The sequence below is a fragment of the Dipodomys spectabilis genome, unplaced genomic scaffold (assembly GCF_019054845.1).
Source record: "Dipodomys spectabilis isolate Male_0828 unplaced genomic scaffold, ASM1905484v1 ptg000140l, whole genome shotgun sequence".
Classification (NCBI taxonomy): domain Eukaryota; kingdom Metazoa; phylum Chordata; class Mammalia; order Rodentia; family Heteromyidae; genus Dipodomys; species Dipodomys spectabilis.
Window position 1 is genome coordinate 34,391,813 of NW_024870817.1, and position 15,016 is coordinate 34,406,828.

Below are 15,016 nucleotides of genomic sequence, written 5' to 3' on the forward strand. Positions count from 1 at the left end.
AACTTTCTATGTGGTCTACCTGGCCTTGAACTCTTTATCTTCCAGCCTTAGCCTCTTGAAGTGCTGGAAATGCAGCCTTACACCACCATACCACTCCCATCTCAGTAACTTTTTGTTGTTGTTGTTTTTGTTTTTCGTCAGTCGTGGAGCTTAAACTCTGGGCCTGGGCACTGTCCCTCAGCTCTACAGCTCAAGGCTAGTGCTCTATCACTCTATCACTATGAGCCACAGTACCACTTCCAATTTTCTGGTGGTTAATTGGAGATAAGAGTCTCATGAACTTTCCTGCCCTGGCTGGCTTTGAGCAGAGATCCCCAGATGTCAGCCTCCTGAGTACTTAGGATTACAGGTGTGAACCACTGGCACCCAGCTCAGTGACTTTTAATAGTCAGATCTATTTAAGATGGAGTAGTTGTGTTGACACAAAAAGTGATCTTGTGAGGGTACTTTTGCAAATGCCTTTCACTTTAATAACTAAGCTTATATTGTGTATCATTGCTATCATTTCCTAGACATTACTGATTAAAGATAAATCTTTTTTTTTTCTTTTGTGGGTTGTGAGGCTTGAATTCTGGACCTGGGCACTGTCCATCAGCTCTTCAGCTCAAGGCTAATGCTGTACCACTTGAGCCTCTTCTGGTTTTCTGGTGGTTTATTGGAGGTAAGAGTTTCATGGACTTTCCTGCCAGCGCTGGCTCTGAACCGAGATCTTCAGATCTCAGCCTCCTGAGTAGCTAGGATTACAGGCATGAGCCACTGATATCTGGCAAAGATAAAACTTTAAAATGAGAATACGTATATAATAATACGTATAATAAAATACATACAAAACTGTAACAATAGAGCTAATTCTTAAAAAAAAAAAAGTTGTGGAAATCCCTTCTGGCAAATGGGCCTGTGCAAGGCCCTGGAGGGAATCCACCATGAAGGCAGAAGGAGAAGAAAAGCTAGAATCAGAGGACATGATGGCGTCAAATATTTTCTGATGACTTTTGGAATTTGTCCCAGAGATGATGGGACACATTGGTGAATGACATTGACGGGGATAGGCATGTGAAGCAGGGATGTGGGTAGCACCTTATTTTCCATTAAGATATGATGAGGACATGAAAGGAGAACTTGCCATAGAAAGAACAAGGAAACAGATGAAGTCAAGGAATGTTTGGAAGGCAGAAGATGCACAGCATTGTAGTGGGTATCGAAATAGAAGCTGTGTAAACAACCAGCCTGAGAATACAAGAGATTGAAGTAAGATGATTGTTACATAAAGGCAAGGGGGAAAAAAAAGAAAACAAAATTCTGTTTGAGATTTAAGGAGCTAGCAGAGGTAAACATTGAACAACAGACTGAACCTAGATGCTGGTGGCTCATGGCTGTAATACTAGATACTTAGGAAGCTGCGATCTAAAGATCAGGGTTCAAAGCCAGCCTGGGCAGGAAGGTCTGTGAGACTCTGATCTCTAAGTCACCACAAGAAAGCCAGAAATGGAGGTGTGATTCAAGTGGTAGAATGTTAGCCTTGACTCAAAAAGCTAAGGGACAGCACCCAGGTCCTGAGTTCAAGCTCTAGTAATGACAGTAAAAAAAAATACTGCTGAGTCCATGGACTGACCTTGTTGGAGACTTGTAGGTGACACTATATTCTTGCATTTACACATGGTACTTTTATCTCCGCTTCTCCAGCCCACGTCAGTCAGCCGCTCACGTTTTCTGTCCTTCTTCACTTTTATTCCCCTTCCTTCAGTGCCTAGTAGACATTCTAGAAGCAGATAAACACATAATCGTGGAGAACTTTTTCTCACAAAGGAAAATAGACCATTGACAATACAAAAAAGTCAACTATATGGTGTGTGAGATGATGGTAAGTACACTGGGAAACAATTTAGGTAGGAAATGGGGAAGAAGAGAGTAGGCCGAGAGTACAATACTAAGGCAATCAGGAAAGGCATCACTGCAGAGGCGGCATCTGAGTAAAGATGTAAGGGAGTGTAAATAAGAAATGGAGTTGTTCTCAGCAGAGGAAACCGTGAGGACAGATGCCCTGAGTCAGGAGAGGGCCATCTGTCCAAGGCAGTCTTTCACTGCGACTCTGAGGATACATACATGTATTGAGACTGCTCCGAGCACCAGAGGCTGGAGTTTGTGGCTACAATTTGCATGTAACCTAGACTATATCACAATTTTAAATGAACTCTGTTGCATATTTCTCTCCCCTCTGTGGCTTCATCCTTTTTGCCTTTAAGTAACTTGTCTCAGTCTGTCTCACCTTCCTCAAAAACTAAAGCTAGCCCTGCCTTTGCACTTGGCTTCCTAAGCTTCTGCCATTACCATGGGAAGAGCATTATTGGTTAATCTGCCAATTCTAGAAAGAAAATAGAGACATGAGGACTAGGGTTGCCCCCAGCCATTACAGCTGAAGCAGATCTACCAGCCAAACTCAGTCCAGACCAGCCTAACCCCTTGAAGTGGTTTACAGATCCAGGAGCAATGATGTTTTGTTTTGTTTTGTTTTACCAGTCCTGGGTCTTGAACTCAGGGCCTAGGAGCTTCCCTGAACTTTTCTGCTTAAACTAGTGCTCTACCACTTGATCCACAGATCCACTTCTGGTAGTTTTGGTGTTTAATTAGAGATACGGGTCTCAGACTTCCCTGCCCAGAATGGCTTCAAAGTGTGATCCTCAGATTTTAGCCTCCTTAGTAGCTAGGATTACTGGTGTAAAGTAATAGTAGCAAAGACAAAGTAACTTTTTGGTCTGTCTCAAGATGCCTAGCCTAGTACATTGTTCCTTAGGACCTTAAAATGAATTTCCTAGTCTTGAGATACTCACTGCAAACTAACTGCCTACGGATTTCTTACAGCAAGAAACCTAGACATTTCCAGGCAGGTGACTGAAATTAACAAGCTACCAGAGGCTTTCCTTAGCCATCAGGGGAAATGACTAAGTTTGCTGTGTGTCTGCCAATTGTATCGTCACAGGATCTGAAGGAGAATACTGAAGGTCTACAGTAGTTTGGGACTCACAAAAAATAATTCATTATGCATAATGGTGATGTTGGCAGTGCATGCCAAATGGTTAAATCTAATGTAGCATACAGTTTCATTAAGGCACAACAAAATTAATCTATCCCTTCCCACCAGGAGGTTTAAACAAAAGCAATGGGGAAGGAGCTGCATGTAAAAAGCAGCAATTCATTAATGAAATGAAGACATGTAAAATAATTAGGCTTATAACAAGAGATTAGAGAAGTAAATTAACCCTTCTGTTTACTTTGCACGGATGCAACAGAGAACTTTGGCAAATGTTAAGTTATTATGGAAATGTCACATCAAGAGATTAGCCTGGTGGCCTTTCATGAAAGGAGTGACCTGTGTTGATCCCTAGTCTAATAACATCACATGACAGTAGCCAAAGCCATGTCTAGGCATTTCTGTGTGAATCCTGCAGGCATGAAAGAGAGCAGGCATGGCATGGAACAGAAACTGTGAAGGAAACAGTTAATTCAGGAAAAAAAAAGTCAGGTTTTGATGTTGACACACAGTATGCTAACTTGGGTAATTAATAATATTGAAATGAAGGGGCTAATCTAAATCAATGGTGGGCTGCAGCTTTCCTCCGCCTGTTTAAGAATGATAAGCCAAGGAGACAATTGAGCTTCTTTTCTTAATAACTCCTGAGTCCTCATTTATATGGAGGATTGTGGGAACAAGGACCTGTCCACTTGATGGGGGTGAAAATGCAGCTCAGGACAAAACAGACTGGGAAATGGGATGTGTACTTCCTTAGCCAGGATGGTTCCTGGCTAAAGGGTACAAGGTTTTAGAACTTGACTGTGGTTTCTTTCTTTCTTTTTGTTGGTGGTAAATTGGAGATAAGAGTCTTACGGACGGTTCTGTCCCAGCCAGCTTGGAACCACAATCCTCAGATCTCAGCCTTCTGAGTAGCTAGGTTACAAGTGTGTGCTACCAGCACTTGGCTATCGTTTCTTGCATCTTGATTCCTTACAGGTTTGCAGGCTCAGGATTCCCTGGCTAGTCCACTTTGCCATCTGTTGTTGGAAGGAGCCTGAAATGTGAGCAAGTTCATACTATACATGTGGACACTGAGGCTGGGAATATGTCTTAAGGATTGGAAGTAAGTGGCCATGTAAACAGTCCATGCTGGAAGGGCCAGTGCTCAAAGCATAGTGACAGGAAAGGGGAAAAACAGCAGAAAATGGTCCACACCCCTGATTCACATGAGAGCTTTACAACAGAGGTAGGGAACAATGACTCCCTATAGAGCCTAACCCAGTGGCAGGCCCATAAAGCACATCAGTTCTGGCTGGGGTCTACAGTTTGTAGATTGTCTCATAGGCTATACACAGGCCATAACTCTCCTGTATCTCACGCAAGCTTGTGTTGTGCTGGTGAGAAACAGGAACCGTTCATTCATTTCACACAATGAATCAAGGATCAGAAGGTTCTGGGAATACTGTGGAAATCTGACTCTGGCACTTCGTTTGTGGTAGGTATCTTCCTTACATTCTTTTGTTTCATCAACCAATATAAAAAACATTGTGCTCCATTTTGCTGATCAGTAAACTGGAGCTGAAACACATTAAGGAATTAGCCTGCAATCATTTTAAAGATGATAATTTTTTTCAAACACCTAAGAGAAATAATTTAAAGGAGGAAAAATTTATTTTGGCTGGTGAAGTTTCAGAAGTTTTAGTCCATGGTTAGCTTGCTTATAGGCCTGTAGTAGATCCTGCATCATAGGGGAAGGGACAAGGTAAAGGAAAACAGCTAGTCTTGTAGCAGCCAGGAAGCAGAGGGAAAACTCAGAAACAAGATTAACACCATCACACTGTGAAACAATCAAGGAATTAACCAGTTGATGAAGGAATCACCTTCATGATCTAGTCATTCTCCATGATTGCATCTAACAGATGGTGACAAGTCTTCAACCCATGAGCCTTTTGGTAAGGATACTTCATGACTATAACCTTAACATCGTATAGGATACTTCCCAGAACATATGGAGGAGGAGAGACCTGAGATCAAGTTCCTCAAACACAATTTTGGTTACCTCTACAAATTCTTGTGTAGGGCTGAGTATGGAGCCATGAGTTCTGATTACCTGCCATAGGAAGGTATGCAAGGCAGGAGGGAGAATAAGGTGATGCTTAGGGCAGCATAGGGCAGCTGGAAGAAATCAGAGTGGCCTGGTTCCCTAAAGAGGTTCTAGTGAAGAGCACCATAATTTCCAAACTAAAATGTAGGACAGTTGCTTCAGTATGAGTATAAGTGTCCTTAAGGAAAGAAAAACAACTTAATACTTTGAGTTTCTTTTGAAATAGGACTGTCTTATTTGTGCAAACAATTCTGAAAACATTGTGCCTTCTTCTTCTTGTGTGCTCCATCAACTCAGCAAACCTATGCTTAGCCATCACACCGACACTAGCCCACAGCAGAGAGAACAAAGGGCATATGTAAGAAGACAGACACTCTCTTTCCCTCTTCCGAGTTCTTACTGCTTAGTCCTATTGGTTAGCTTGTATGTGAGCTATTTTCCTATTCATTTACGCGTTCTTTAAATGATCTGTGTTCTACCACATCTTTTGCAATATCTTCTTAGATTATCAAAGTAACCTGCAACTAGGTCACTATTATTCCTGGTTTTAAGCTGACCACTTGAGATACTGAAGAACTAAATGACTTCCCAATGCAACTCAGCCCAGGTGTTAGACCAGGTTGTGAACCCAGGACTCCCCAGCCCTCTCTAACTATATCTACTGTCTCTGCTGCCCCATATTTGCAGCCTCCATTTCGGGTACAATTTGCATTTTCCACAAATGAGAAGGCACTTTCCCCTACCATTACCTGTATGTTCAAACTTAGGTCCTAGGATCATTTTGGAATCAGTGAGCACTTAAGAGTCATGTAAGACAGTAATGCTCTTTATTAATTATTAGTAATCCAGTTTGTCTGCGGAGCCACACTGTAACTTCCAATGTTAAGTAGAACAGTCTCCCTGAAATGTTATGTCCTTAGCAGTTCAGGAAAAAAGTTTGCAAAACTTTGCAGACTTGTGAAGAGATGTAATAGCATAAATAGTAGCATATTTAACGATACTTAACAATAATTTGATTTGAATAAATGAGTGAATAAATGGACAACAGAATGCCTCTGCAGGGCTCCCTGAGGCTTCTCTGATATTCTCTGGTCAAAGTTATTGAGGCAGACTTACTGTGGAAGGTAGATAAACAGCAGCTGGCCCAGGGCACACCCTACTAAAACCAGGTTGCAACCTACAAGGCTCTTTGTGAACTGCTTCTTTATATTCATGCTGAGCATTCATAGGTTGGTAGCATTTGCGTTTAATATGTCCTGATATGCATCAAAAGCAATTGACTTCAGAACAAACACTATAGAGTGTTTGTTGTTCACTTTGTTCATTACCACTGATTTCACAGGGATCAAAAAGAAAAGTTGGGTACAATCATTTTGAAAAGAATTTTATTTTTGTTTTATATTGAAGTTGGGGAAATCTCCATCCCATGACATACTTCTTGATGAATTAAGTTAAATAAAGGGGAGAGGGGCTGCATAGGTAAGATTTTGCAAATGTTTAGACTCTTGAGGAAACGCAATGTATATGAAGTCTTCCATTTCAAAACTGAAGTAATTCTTTGCACCTAAGCTATGCAGACATGGGTTAAGGCCCTAAGTCAAATAAAGATTTCTCTTTTGAATGTATTTTTCCATTCTCTTCCTCTTTCCCACATATGTCAGATTTGAGTAAAATCTGGGTTTTAGGCTGCAGACACCCAAAAGAATGTGGACCAAGCCCAGCAGTAATTTTCCTTTTCCCCTTAGTGGAATCAGTTCAACCTATTTTGGGGACTATTTTGTCTATTTATGAAGACATCTCTATTTTCCCCTATCCCATAGATTTGGTTCTTGCCATTTTAGGACCCTGTCACTAGCCAGATCTATGCCTAGGCTAGACACTTCGAATATCCACACATCTGATAGCGAACTTGGATCAAATCCCTCATTCCACACCTTGGTAAGTTTGAATTTCTGCCTGGTGTTTTCAACTGTGAATAGGTTGAATTCTTTATAGAAAAGCTTCTTCACTTGTCAGGAAGGGAAGGAGGACAGCAGTAAGAGAGGTGTGATTGGAGAAAGACCAGGAAGTGGCAATGGAGAGGAAATCTTCTTTCTCCACATCTAAAACTTCATTCTCTTGGATGCTTGTGTTAACTTTAAGACATCTGAGGTGGTGACATATTAAGTTTGATGTTAGATAATTTTGTCATCCAATTTCCAACAGCTACCTGGATAGGTTTGACTGAGGGAAAAAATATCTGAGCTAGTTCTGAAAGTAATTTAGAGTCTTTCTGAAGATCAAAGTTTTGAGCCATAAAAGTATCAACTTAGTGTGGGACCTCCAAAGTGACTGTTTTAGAGGCTAATACTTATCCAATATAGAAATTCTGGATTTTTTTTAAGGTTTTGATGGTTTTAAAAAAAATCACTCTGTGCTCAGAAATGATTGTTCAGGATGTTGATTTAGTAAATTTTAGCCTTCAAAGCCATTGGGCTTTTAGATTCAACTTAAAATATTTTAAGTCTAGTACCAGTGGCACACACCTGTAATCCTAGCTACTTAGGAGATTGAGAATGGTGAAAATGCACTTTGGAGACTCCATCTCCATGGAAGAGAGCTAGATGCTATAGCACATACCTTTCATCCAACCAACAAAATGAAACCTAAGATTAGGCAGAGTGTAGCAGCTTAGGGCAGGAAGAAAGTTTCAAAAGGACCAGTAAAAACCAGGCCTGGAGACACGGCTCAGAAGTGGCATAGCACTCTAGTCAATATAAGGCCCTGAGCTCAAACTCTAGTACAATTTATAATTTCAAAGTCAAACAAATTTATTTTTAAGATGGTTTTGATTAACTTTGGTCTGGTCTATAAATTAATCATCAAATTCTGTTCCACATTTTAAACTGAGTATGTAAATTTCACGTGTTCAAAATTTCCTGTTAAGTACATCTTTTGTCTAACTAGTAAGCACGTTTTACTAAAGAGTTTCAAGAATTTCAGCCTAAAAGCATGAGTCTGCTCCTCTTAAATGAGAAAGGGAATGCTGATACATTATTCAAATCAGCTAAACTTGGTCATCATTTAAATTCTCCAAAGTAGTATATATGCCCATATTACTTTTAAATTCTAAAATGTTAATACTATGAGATTTGTTTCATTAAGAAAATGTATGCATACATTTTACTACAAATAAATATGTTTAGCGCATGTAGATATAAATGAATTTACTTATTCATACACATACATATTTGTGTTTTTCCTAAATCTTCCTGTGGTTAAAAGATGTATATATACCAAGGAAAAGAAGCACATCAATAAAAAATGGCAATAATGTTCATAAGCTTTTTTCATGTTTTTAAGTTGATATTTCTAGCTGAGTGGGGTTTCTTAGTGATTAGAGACCAAGATGTCAAAACACCAACGATATTTGTGTCTATGACTCTGGTGGGACACATGAAGTCCCTCTAAATTTATAGTTGCTATGTCAATACTTGCCAAATATTTAAATCATATCATTACCTAATGTTTGAGTCTGGCTTTTAGGGTCTTTAATCCCTACATTTTGCTTTGCCATCTGCTTTGATTCAATTTCATTCTTTACTACCTCAGTCTATAATCCCCCCCAATTCTGCATATTAGAGCCACAAATCAAAGAGATAGTTAAATGAAATAGTTTTGTCTAATGTCATGGCTAATCTTGAATACCATAGCTTTCTTAAGAAGGTCATGCCAATGACAAAAAATCTGCTTTAACAATCTGAATGAATATTGGCCCCCAAAATATCTCCCTGGGAAACTGTATAAATTAATAAATTGTATTGACTCCCAATATTCCCTTTAATACTCAGCCCATGGGTAGAACTATTTCTTCTTTACATTACTGAAAGGCCTATGACAGTATTTCTGACATTCTCAAATGGAATTCAGAAAACATCTCCCAGATGCATGTTAGTTAAGTTGCTTGAATCTCTAAGACTGTTTCTCACTGCTACCACTAAACTGGACACATAATTATGTCATGGTCATGGAGAACAACTGGCCTCTTTATAGCCTGAATTTCTTCATGTGCTGTAGGACCAGACAGGACAGAAGGAAGGTCAAATGTTCTGTTTATTTTCCTAGTCAAAGTTTTTAGAACTTTCATCATTTTCCTAAATCTCCTCTGTCTTCCAGAGAGAACATTTTTAAATAGATACTTCTAATCAGTAGGGAAAAAATAAGAGAAAAATTTGGCCACTTACAGAGGAATTATAATTTATGGCCATTGATTGTGGTCACATTGATTGATGTGTCCTGCTTAATGAAGGAGGGCACAAGAAAAGCTGTGGAAGATCATGAGGGTAGACAGAACCACTTTGGAGCAAAAGGAAGCTTCCTAGTGGAAAGGGCTAAAGTGCCAGTAGTAGTGAATTAGAGGAAATGAGCAAGAATGACTGGTTTATTCTGGGCAAATCCAATATAAAACGTAAGTCAAAAACATGTCTATCTGAGTTGTGCATCATGAAAGATCTAAAATCATTTCTTTCCTCTTCCCATGACCAGATTTTTTGTCCTTGACTTTTCCCTCCTTAAAGTGGTTTCTTTCCAGAATCTCCTTTCAATGCAATCATCAAACCCGCTTTAACAGGGATGGGTGTACAGTTAAGATACCTCCCATTGTACTGCATACCATCTACCCTACCTTGTTCTGTATCCAACACAAACCAAGGTGAAGTGGATCATGTGGAGAGCTGGTGTTTCCTCATGATCACCTGCTGAAACCCTTTTGATACTTGAAATTACCATTCCAAATCGTATCAAATGTGTTAAAAACATGCTTACAGCTAGGCGCCAGTTTCCTGCCCAGGCAGGAAAATCCGTGAGACTCTTTTTGTTGTTGTTGTTGGTTATGGGGCTTGAACCCTGGGCCTGGGTGCTGTCCCTGAGGAACTCAGCTCAAGGTGAAGATTCTACTCTTTGAGCCACAGTGCCTCTTCTGGTTTTCTGGTGGTTAACTGGAGATAAGAGTCTCACAGACTTTCCTGCCTGGGCTGGCTTTGAACCATGATCCTCAGATCTCAGCCTCCTGAGTAGCTAGGATTACAGGCGTGAGCCACCAGCTTTTCGTGAGACTCTTATCTCCAATAAACCACCAGAAAACTGGAAGTGGCACTGTGGGTAGGGTGCTAGCCTTGACTTGCAGAGCTGAAGGACAGACAGCTCCCAGGCCCAGAGTTCAGGCTCAACAACAGACAAATACAATGCTCGATTCCCTTACTCATGTAACTGTAACCCCTCTATACAGCATCTTTCCCTTAATGAGTTCTTTTGTATTTCAATAGAATACACAGGAAGCATGACCAGGTACCCAGAAACATAACAAAGGTACGTCTATCAGGTACATGAAATCAGCTGTGACAATGAAACTGAAGTGATGATAGCACTTCTGGGCAGCAAAAAAAAAAAAAAGCACCCTTGTAAATTGCTTTGTTTTGTTTTTAGACGGGGTCTCCCTATGAAACTCATGCTATCCTTAAATCATAATCCTCCTAGCTCCGCTTCTCAAGAATTAGAATTACAAATATGAGCACACCTGGCTCCTGGTGATTTCCTAGTCTATCTCTTCTGCTGTAACAGAGTGGACACCTAGCATGGAGATGGCAGAGGCAGAGTTGATCAATCACCCCACGATAAAGAATTTCTCAGAATTCTTGTCTGAGAAGGAAATAAACTGCCCCTGTGTTAAGTCACTGACATTTCAGGGTTAATAGCTATCTCAGGACAACCAGCCTTTAATGACTAATATAGTTTGTCTACAGATTCTCCAGATTTAAAAAAAAAATTCAGACCATTATAGCAACTGCGAATAATGGCAGTTTTGTTTCTTCCTTTCTAATTCCTAGGTAATTAAATTTTTATGAATACCAAACTTAACAATTAATGAAGTTGACACAATGTTACATTTTGTAGATCTTTAATTAAACATTTATTAATTTTGATTTGCACTTTTCCTTTGTGTTCTTTCAGGTCTCCCACATTTGCTCAGGCCCTTTAAAAGCAGATAGGCAGTAGGCCCTGTGATAAGAATGCCTAAGGGTTCACAGGGCTCTGGTTAAGCTGACTGTCATTTTCATAACCTTACCAGCCTGGAGAATAATGTAGCAGGGCACAGAGAGGTGGCTGAGGTGAGTCAACTGGGCTTAGATGAAAAAATAACAGTAGTACTATGGGGAAATTAATGCTGGAAAGTCTCCCTTTTGTCTAGTCTCATCCTTTTCCTTTGGGAAGAGAATCAGTTAGTTTTCATTGTCCTCTAACTTCTAGAACTCAGTGAAGGTTCTGAATATCTTATTATTACCACTTCAACACTGCAGGCACGCTCTAGTTTTAAGCTATCCAAAATAATAAAACCTGACCTTATCAAAAATATCTGAATTGGAAGATGGTAATTTGCTTTACAAAGGGTTCCTTGCCCCACAAAATGCATTCAACTTTTGGTGTCCCTAAAATAGCCAGTTCCCTTGGTGCATGTTAAATATAATTCAATTTACAAAAATTCGATTTGCATATAACCTTTTCTATAGCACATCCATCGTACAAAGCAATGTACACTTGTAATTGGCTACAAATCACCAGGAGACCACCCTTGCACACATTGTTCCTAGATGTGCCATTTTTTTCTCCCTTAATCTCCATGGAACAAAGGAGTGGAGCAGCTGAAAATCCCATATCCATCTGATCCCATTGACTGTGCTGAGGAGGGAAATTTGTCAGTTATTTGGAGGCAGCATGTGATGTGCTATGTTCAAATCGATGTGCATTTAGATCCAGAAAGTGAGGAGAGGCTAGGGCAACTAAACACGCATTGCTTGACTGTGTTTGTGATAACAGAGTGTGTCATGAAAGCCTTCTTTATCTTTGTGGCCTAGCAGGCATTGGGAGAAGTTTAGATGAGGCAGGGGACAGCTTACAATCCTAGTTGGGATACTATATTTCCCCAGGAGACAGCAAGCTTGCAGGTACACCTTCCAAAGGAACCAACCGAGCTGAGTACTGTGATGTGGGCTGTGAGGAGAAGGAAAAGGGCACCAGCAGAGCCACCAGCTCCAGGGTGTGGCCCAGGGGCCCAGGATGTGTTCTGGACATAGGAATAAAACCAGTGTACTTAGCAAAGGCAAGTAGGACATTTTCTTATGAATCTATGTCAAAAGCAACAGCAGCATCTTTTTACAGCAAATTAAATTAGATTATTGCTAGTGATGCCAAGTCTCATCTAAAACCCTTTACAACCTGAATATTAAAATCCTGCCTGGCACATCATGCTGTCTTTTCAGAAATGCTACTTTCCCACTACCTCTTTCCTATGTCTGATGCCAGGGCCTTCTCTACTGATGAGAAGGCTCCCTCTGGGATTTCATCTGGGTGGTTAACAGCTCTCCTTCCCCAGGCTAGACTGCAGGGTGTGTCAGAGACCTGGGGAGCCGAGGAGTCAAACTCCTCCTTCTGGAGACCCTGAGCTCTTTTGCCAGTTACTGGGGGAGGCACTGAAAGAAAGAAAATAAATGATTCCTGTCTAAGCCTCAGAATCTGTGTGCTTCTTCTCCTTCTCCTCCTCCTCCTCCTCCTCCTCCTCCTCCTCCTCCTCCTCCTCTTCCTCCCTCCTCCTCCTCCTCCTCCTCCTCCTCCTCCTCCTCCTCCTCCTCCTCCTCCTCCTCCTCCTCCTCCTCCTCCTCCTCCTCCTCCTCCTCCTCCATTTTTCTTTTTCTTTACCTTATTGGAGAGAACTAGCACTCCTAACGCAGCTGAAGAGTATCTTGCCCTACAACTTTCGCTCCTTCTGGTTCTGAGGTAGGTGTTTTAAATTGACTGTTATGAGTTGTACAGGAGCAGATGAGATACATACCTGGGTAAATAGGTCACAGTAGTTTGCAAACAGGGGTTTCTGTTAAATCTAATAAAAATGCCACGATGATTCTCAAAAGCTCAAGTTTGGGGTAACTGATTAAACTCTTTATCTCAGCATCCCTCTAAAATAAAATGGATTATTTGGCCAGAAGTTCTTTTTGCAGGATGGGAAGGTAGGGCTGCAGATTGTGTGCGTGGCTCAACTCTAGGCTCAGCCATTGGCAACCAGAATTACTGGTTGGCAATGGAAGAATATGGTACAAGATATGAAGTCCATATAGCTGTTGATTTTTTTTTTGTATTTGCTTTCCATTTTATCTGTAGCACTGTGTCCAACAGGACCTACAAGAACTGAAGGTGAGGTGTTTTCTTGCAGGAGACACTGAATCATCACACAGCAGTGATCAAATGAAAGCCTTGTTCCAAAGTGTTAAGAACTTGAGTGTCAGAATCAGGCCCTGTTTGTCCTTCTTATTCATATTAGCAATATAGGCTCCAGAATCTTCTTGTGTTAATCTTGGGAATTTTGTTTGATTTTAATCAAACCTGTGCCAAAGTAAGAGGTGATGGAACCTTTAGAGGGGGACCTTAATGGAAGGTCATTGGAGCATTTGCCCCTCAGAAAGAACTGCTGTGTTCTCTTGGGACCTTGGTTAGTTGTCCTTGCCATTGCTCTGGTTTCTGAATTAGTATTTGATTGCTCTCTCTCACTGATATTCCCACCATGACACCATCCATCCATCATGCTGTGATACAGAGTCAGCACTATGACCTTTTGGTCTTTCAGCTTGCAAAACTGTGACCTAACTAAACTTCTTAAAATAAAGCACAGACGGTAGGTACTTACAGCAACAACAAGCTGACTAATACATAATACAAACTGCAGAGTTAAGGACGACATTATGGTTCTTCGTGAGCGGATGGGACTAAGATGAAGTTGATTGGGATTTTATCCTCTCCGAGGCAGAGGAATCAGCTAGCAGCTCTTGAACCTTGAGGCATGCTGTATTTATAAAGCATTAAAAAGTGGATTTTGAACTTCATTTTGAATATTAGAAGAACTGGTGACCTTGGGCTGCAGGAGCCACTCCCTGTATGTATCCATTCTCCACATTGTCTAGAGTCTCATACTCTCAACATTTTATTGCCTTACCTGCCTAGCCCTAGAGACCCTGAGAGTTTGCAAACTCTGGCCTGAAATGAGGCTCATGAGAGAGTTACCAGAGGACGGAGCTTCTTATTTGTCATTTCATTCTCAACCCTCCCCATTCTCTACCATACTCCTCCCACAGAAAAGAGATTTCTCTTTTCCGAAGCCAGGAAAGAAGTCTAGGGCTAAGAAGAGCTACACTAAAAACCTCACCAAAAAAATACTAAGGATAGCTTATTTGGGAATTCTGGTTTTCAGCAGGTGTTGTAAGAAAGCTATGCTTTCACTCAAACATTGAGAGTGGTACTTGGCTTAGCAAATGGCTGTATGATCAACCACTCTAAAGCCTAGAGGCTTATGTTCTATGTGGACAGTTCTAGGGCTCAGCTGAGCAGTTTTGGTTTAGTCATCTCACTCTGCCAAGGTCAGATGGTAGCTGCAGTTGGTGTCATTGGAAGGCCTGATTGAGCTTAGAGTTCAGGGTCGATGGTTGGCTAATGCTTGTTATCATATGGGAGCTCAGCAAGGTTGATAACTGGAGCACCTGTGTTTGTTCTCAGTGTGGCTTGAACTTCTCATTCTATGGCCAGTAGGTTCCAAGAGGGAGTGTCCAAGGGGAAGTGTTCAGAAAGACTCATAGGGTTTCTTTCAAACAAGCATCAGAAGTCATGTGATGCTACTTCTGGTGTATTTCATCAGTCAGCAAGTCAGGGAATCTGCTAGTCTTCAGAAAAAGAAAGTTCACAATGCATGAATATGACAGAATGGTTCATTGTAGGAGTCATATTTGGAATCATCATCACAGATATTGGTGAGATTGGCTCTTAAATCACAGTTGATTTTGCATGTGTGCATTTTTTAGAGTAATATATCACCTCTCCCTTCA